The following is a 7867-nucleotide window of genomic DNA, read 5'->3' as shown; positions in this document are numbered from 1 at the left end:
TTCCCATTACAGCTGATTAGCATGTTAGAAGTTAGCAGGAGCTAACAAAAATGAATGAGAAGATTTTCAGAAAATGTGATTAAAAGTATGGGCCTTAAAACATATATTTATACTAATGAATGCTGAAAGTTGTTGACTTGAGGAAAAGTGTGGGCTGAGACCAGGAACATATTTGCTGCAGTACACAGCACAGTGCATCATTGCCCCAGAACACTGATCTTTGGACTGGTTACATAGTTTTGATGACAAGTTCTTCCCGACATTTCCAGTGAGACATCGGCATCAATTTGACCAGTTAACACTTAGCTTAGGCTCGTGTGTCATACATCACACTGACAAAGTGAGGAACCTTGGGGTAATTTTTGATCTTACGTTGTCCTTTGACCTCCACATTAGAGATGAGGACTGCTTTCTGCCACCTGCGAAATATAGTGAAGATTCGTCTCATCCTGTACATGGCTGATGCTGAGACCCTGATTTATGAGTTTGTCTCTTCTACGTAGATTGGGCTACTGCAATATTCTGTTTTCTGGTTTACCGCAGTCCAGCATTAGGGGTCTCTAATTGGTTCAAAATGCTGCTGCCATAGTTTTGACACGAAGCAGAAAGTTTGACCACATTACACCCATTTTGGCATCCCTTCACTGGCTTCCTGTCCCAGTGAGATCAGATTTTAAGGGTCTGCTACTAGCCTATAAAATTGTTAACGGACTGGCACCTCCCTACCTAGCTGACCTAATTAAACCCTACGTACCGGCCCGGGCTTTGCGTTCTCAGGGTGCAGGTCTACTTAGAGTCCCTAGGGTGAATAAAAAGTCTGTGGGTCACAGAGCTCTCTGTTATCATGCCCCTGTTCTGTGGAATGATCTCCCTGCGTCAAGAAAACAGTCAGATTCTGTAGAGACTTTCAAGTCCAAACTTAAGACACACTTATTTTCCCTTTCGTATGGCAAGCATTCTGGCATAGTATGTTTCTATGCTTTTTACTCTTTTTTAATTATTTTTTTTTTCTTTTCTCTCTGTTTGAGGTGGGGCTCCATCCAGAGATGGGTGTGGTATCTGTTCCAGAAACCTTCCTGTACACTGGCAACATTTCCTGTATGTTTGTTTTGTGAATTGTTTTGTAATTTGTGTCTCTAGCATGGCCTAAGCAGAGGGTCACCCCTTTGAGTCTGGTCTGCTCGAGGTTTCTTCCTCAGAGGGAGTTTTTCTTTACCACTGTTGATCTGGGGGTTGGTAAGGTTAGACCATACTTGTGTGAAGTGCCTTGAGGCAAGCTTGTTGTGATTTGGTGCAATATAAATTAAAATAAATTGAAATTTCCCATTTGTACAACCCCCAATTACAATGAAGTTGAGACATTGTGTGAAATGTAAATAAAAGCAGAATACAATGATTTGCAAATCCTCTTCAACCTATATTCAATTGAATACACCACAAAGACAAGATATTTAATGTTCAAACTGATAAACTTTGTTGTTTTGTGCAAATATTTGCTCATTTTGAAATGGATGCCTGCAACACATTTCAAAAAAGCTGGGACAGGGGCAGCAATGTTCAAAGGACACCTTTTTTGGAACATTCCACAGGTGAACAGGTTAATTGGAAACAGGTGAGTGTCACGATTGGGTATAAAATGAGCATCCCCTAAAGGCTCTGCTGTTCACAAGCAAAGATGGGGCGAGGATCACCACTTTGTGAACAACTGCGTGAAAAAATAGTCCACCAGTTTAAGAACAATGTTTCTCAATGTTCAAATGCAAGGAATTTAGGGATTCCATCATCTACAGTCCACAATATAATCAGAAGATTCAGAGAATCTGGAGAACTTTCTACACGTAAGTGGCAAGGTCAAAAACCAACACTGAATGGCCATCACCTTCGATTCCTCAGGCGGCACTGCATTAAAACCATCATCATTGTGTAAAGGATCTTACCGCGTGGGCTCAGGAACACTTCGGCCATTGTCAGTTAACACAATTCTTCGCTACATCTACAAGTGCAAGTTAAAACTCTACCATGCAAAGCGAAAGCCATACATCAACAACATCCAGAAATGCTGCCACCTTCTCTGGGCCTGAGCTCATTTGAAATGGACAGACATAAAGTGGAAAAGTGTGCTGTGGTCTGATGAGACCACATTTCAAATAGTTTTAGGAAATCATAGACGTCGTGTCCTCTGGACAAAAGAAGAAAAATCCATCCAGGTGTTACCAGTGCAAAGTTCAAAAGCCAGCATCTGTGATGGTATGGGGGTGTGTTAGTGCCCATGGCACGGGCAACTTACACATCTGTGATGTCACCATCAATGATGAAAGGTACATGCAGGTTTTGGAACAACACATGCTGCCATCCAAGCAACGTCGTTTTCAGCGACGTCCCTGCTTATTTCAGCAAGACAACGCCAAGCCACATTCTACTTGTGTTACAACAGCGTGGCTTCGTAGTAAAAGAGTGCGGGTACTAGACTGACCTGCCTGCAGTCCAGACCTGTTGTCCATTGAAAATGTGTGGAGCATTATGAAGCACAAAATACGACAACGGAAACCCCGGACTGTTGAACAACTGAAGTTGTACATCAAGCAAGAATGGGAAAGAATTCCACCTACAAAGCTTCAACAGTTAGTGTCCTCAGTTCCCAAATGCTTAATGAGTGTTGTTAGAAGGAAAGGTGATGTAACACAGTGGTAAACATACCACTGTCCCAACTTTTTTGAAACATGTTGCAGGCATCCATTTCAAAATTAGCAAATATTTGCACAGAAACAATAAAGTTTATCAGTTTGAACATTAAATATCTTGTCTTTGTGGTGTATTCAATTGAATATATGTTGAAGAGGATTTGCAAATCATTGTATTCTGTTTTTATTTACATTTTACACAACGTCCCAACTTCATTGGAATTGGGGTCATAATACGTCATTATGACTCGAATGATAGAGTTTTAACTGTGATGCTTTACATTTACATGAGTATGAAATATTGTCATAATTGTAGCAAGATTAAGTCTAGATTGAAAAGATGTTCCTGCTAGCTTGGCTAATGGGGAATTCCCCTTTGGCTGACCTGGTAGAGTTTTGATGTTCGAATCCCACCGCCGTCCAGGCCACAAAGACAGGTGCTCTGGTCACATACTCATGAAGATAAATGAAATCACAAGAGACTGTTTTATTGAAGTCAAAGGACGCAAATCAAATGCAAATTTGGAGTATTCCCCCCCCCCCCAAAAATATGCTTGTTGTAAGTGCATTTTGTTGTTTTTGGCCATTACGATGGTGACAGTTCAGTTTTCTATTAGAACCCTCAGAAACAGTTTACAAATAATTCAGCAGTAAATCTGAGGTAATGATAAGCGTTTTGCAACAAATGAAATAGCATGCACAGAAGCAAGTGTGGAGGAACTGGTGGATTATTGTACATGATGAATTTTAATTGGGGGTGGGTTATGGAATTTGCTATTTCTACAAATGCTACATTTTCTACACTGTTTCAATAGAACAAAACCAGCCCTTTCTTTCCAATAGGTTTTTTTTTTTTACCCCAGAATGCATTAGGTGACCCAATGAACTTTGACCCTGAGGGTGCACACTTACCTTTTATGAGCTCTTTCACAAAGCAAATGGTGATGCAGTGTTTTGTCGACCTGTCTGAGTTTATTAATCAGACAGGGTCATTGATCCTCTTTGTGCTCAGTCATTGTCTCTTCTGAGAAATGTCACATCTCATTGTGGCCAAAAACTCGAGGTCCAAAAAACACAAGGTTTCGGTTTGAAGCAGAGGGTGTTTGTCTATTATCAAACCTTTCAGCAATTAGCTAGGTCCTATCAATCATCAAATCAAATCAATTTTATTTATATAGCGCCAAATCACAACAACAGTTGCCCCAAGGTGCTTTATATTGCAAGGCAAAAGCCAAACAATAATTACAGAAAAACCCCAACGGTCAAAACGACCCCCCTATGAGCAAGCACTTGGTGACAGTGGGAAGGAAAAACTCCCTTTTAACAGGAAGAAACCTCCAGCAGAACCAGGCTCAAGGAGGAGCAGTCTTCTGCTGCTGATTGGCTACAACCAATCATGTGAATTTCCATCTTAATCGCAGCTACGGTCACTTCCTTGGAGGAGAGTAGTAACATTTGTCATTAAATTTCAGTAATTTCAGAAAAATTTTAGTACAGTTTCTTCACAAACCATAGTTTATGTGTCATTCATTATTATTATTATTACATAGTACAAAGAAACCTGTTGAAATCAAAGTGTAGCAGCTTGTACGCTTTCTCTGCATTGTGTATTCGACTCCTCCCACTTGGGACTCAAACTCATGATCCCTGGCACAGCAGGCGGACACTCTGACCAGTCGGCTAGAATCCGGGTTCTGGCCTGAGTAGCCATTGGCTGTCAGGGGAGTGATGTCCATTGACTAGTATTGCACAGCGGCCCAGTCTCACATTTTATTTCATGCCCCGTCACAAAAAGTGCCCCATTTTCGTGACACGGTTTCTTTCACTTTGCTATTTATAATCCTCCCCCTTCTCTTAACTTTAAACATAACCATAGCGTAAGTGTGTCCCCTCTCCATTTTGTGCCCCCGTCACAAAAAAACGCCCCATTTTTGTGCCCGGTCATAAACCCATGGATTACTGTAGTTTTCATAATGCCATCAGGAACTGCTATGAGACTGGGTTGTACACAGCGACCCCTGCTGGCCTCCATCACAAAAGCCTATGCAGTTGTGCAATTTGTAAGTGTAATTTCTCAAATTATCTAAACAAATCTACAAATATGGCTACAACCATATCCAAAGTGGAAAGAAAGAACTGATTACAAATAATGTGAAAGTTACCATATTTTACACATTTTCAAGGCGAAACACAATTCTTACATAGAGGACTGGTTTCTATTTTCCAGTAATCATACTGGTTCAGCTGTAAAGCTGGAAATCCAGGAATATCCAAGACAATAAATAAATAAATAAAATCTAATCTAAGCATGGGACTTCAGAAAAGAGTGTAAACCATGGCTTCAGTATTTATTTAACAATTTCAAACCACACAACATTACAAAATCTTAAGTGCTGCATGTCATCCAAACTTTCAATAATATTCTGAGGAAAATTTTCATAAATACAAAACCAATTATGTACAGTTACAAAAAATGCTCATTGAAAAATTCCCACATTTTCTGAATTCATATTGAACAATCTACACTGTAGTAAAACCACACACACACACACACACACACACACACACACACACACACACACACACACACACACACACACACACGCTATCACCCAATCCAAAGCTGTCAAAAACACACAAACACACCTTTTCAAGTTTTGTTAGGACAGGACAGTTAGCTTATCTCTGCAGTGTAGAGGGAAAGCCAAAAATACAAAAAGTCTCAAAAGTGTAAATCAAACGTTAACAGCTGCTAAGACCTCAGGTGCATCAACGTGACTCACGTTTGAAAACAGATCGGCCACTTTAAGGAGAACATTCACCAGCTAAACATCAGAACAGTAAACACATAAAACCCTCATCAGTTAGATTTAACACTTTTATCCACTTCACAGAGGAGAAATAAATCTTTTAAACAAATTTATTCCCCCCCCGGCCGCCAAACCTGCACTATACAAGCTGTGTAACATTTCACGTGGGTTATTTCCTCAGAAATACAAACGTGGTTTTACACCACTGAGCCAAAACAATCATTTTGAAATCATCCGTTACAAATCAGCTATCAAGTCACATTGACAGGAGGGATGCAAAGCTGCCAAATCAACAAGCGCTGTCATTTTGTTGATCTACAAAGGCTCCGGCTCCAGTAAAGGATCTCAGAAGTTTGCACATTTTGGCACACAGTAGACAAATCTTAAGACAGGTTCACATTTCTACAACCTTTGTCATGTTAAAATGTTGCAAATAATTGAGCCGCTGAGTGCCCTATTCACCTTTAACAAGTGTGTCGCATGAAAAAAATCCCTTTTTCTATTTCCTGAAAAAGTAATTCATGGTGTAATTGGGGTAGCAAATGTTTAAATGCATACTGCATTTTTACAAACATTAAAAATCCTATAGTCTAATTGTCATTTGTTGTTGTAATATATTAAAACAAGCTTGAGTGCTTGTTGCTCATTTGTCAAAAAACAAAAACAAACAAAAAAAAACCTTCAACAGGGACACACAGTGTTGTTTCTGCCTTGGGTAGCTTACTAGAGAGGCGCACAACGTGTTTTATTTTGTACCCGTTATTTAGATTAGACCAGCTGACTTTGGTTTTATTCTGTTGCTTGCAGTATGTTAACCATCTTTTTAGCAAAGTACAAAAGTACCTAAAAAAAAACAAACTTCATGTTAGCTGGCTTGGCTAACTGTGAACAACTGTCACATCAGCCTTGACTAGCTTACTAGAGAGGCTTGCAACAACACAACTGATGTTGTTGACTGACTTTGCTGTTTTTGTACTGTTTGCTATATATTTACCATTTTTTTCAGTTAAAGTACAACTCCCCCTCCCGAACAAAACCAAATTTGATGTTAGCTAGTTCTGCTAATAGTACACAAGTATCATTTCCAACTTGCCTAGCTTACTAGAGATTCACAATGCATTTTATCTTGTACCCATATTATTTAACTTGACTGACTCTCTGCTGTATGTTCATTATCTTTTAAATAAACTATAAAAATACCTCAAACAAACTTTACATTAGCTAGTTCTGATAATGCTTAACAAGTATCATTTCCTTCTTGGCTACTTTACTAGACTGGCTCGCAACATATTTATGTTGTGTCTGTGTCATTTATATTGGTTGAGTTTGCTTTTATTAATTTAAACAAAAAATCATCAGAAGGCAAAATCCATGTCAAAAGGACCAAAGGCAGGTTAAGCCAAGTCTCAACTCTCAGCTGTCAAACATTAAGAGTTTTCTGTTTCTGGGCAGGTGATAATTAGTTCAGTCAAATGTGAGTGAAGTTAAGCCTGAGTAAAGTCTATGCATGATGAACTGTGTTCCACTGATGGGCAAACAGGTCCACTGCGATAAGAAGTAGGGCTACCTATCTGGAAACCTGGGTTCTATCCCAAGTCATGCAACCTTTCTGTGTCCTTGGACAAGACACTTCCTGTGCATTGTCTTAGACCCCTTAACTATGAGTACTAGTCTTGGCTGGGGAAGTAACCAGTGAGAGACCGGCATCCTGTTCAGGAGGAATAGTAGACTCTTAATAGGCGTCACACTACAGAATCCAGGGAACTGGCCCCAGTGAGTCTGCAGGCCTTTATAGGACTTTAAATAAATGTAACAAAGGTGCCATGATTCACCATGGTAACATAAGGGGAGGGCTCGTTCGTACAATTTCATCTCAGTGCAAAATAAAGGCTGCCAATTTGGCAATTAAAGGAAGCTGAAGTGTTGAGACGTAAATGTTTTATTTTATTGTTTTACCTTTTGACAAACTGGAGAGCCTATGCCCATCTTTCCTTCATACCGTCTGCAATGAAATAGTAAGAATCACCACAGGACTTTTTTTTTTCCATCCAAATTAGTATTTCCATTTCTCATATTTGGGGATGTGGATACATAAATATAGATACATCGATAGGTACAGACAGAGACAGATAGTGATGCAGAGAAAAGGAGGATAAACTCAGAAAACCCAGAATTTCCTTAAACTTTGGGTCAACTAAATGGTTCATACAAACACTGACGGCTACAAGGTTTGTATAAACTGTAATTGTACCCCAAACATATCAGTGAATACAAAGTTGGTTGCGAGCAGTATTTTGTGTGTATGGTGGATTTTTGTACCTTTTGTGATGGCTGTCCCATTCATTCTTATTTTATGCTTCCTAAATACATTTCTCA

The sequence above is a fragment of the Thalassophryne amazonica genome, chromosome 19, assembly GCF_902500255.1.
Source record: "Thalassophryne amazonica chromosome 19, fThaAma1.1, whole genome shotgun sequence".
In the NCBI taxonomy this organism is placed as follows: Eukaryota; Metazoa; Chordata; class Actinopteri; order Batrachoidiformes; family Batrachoididae; genus Thalassophryne; species Thalassophryne amazonica.
Note: the sequence above shows the minus strand (reverse complement) of the source record.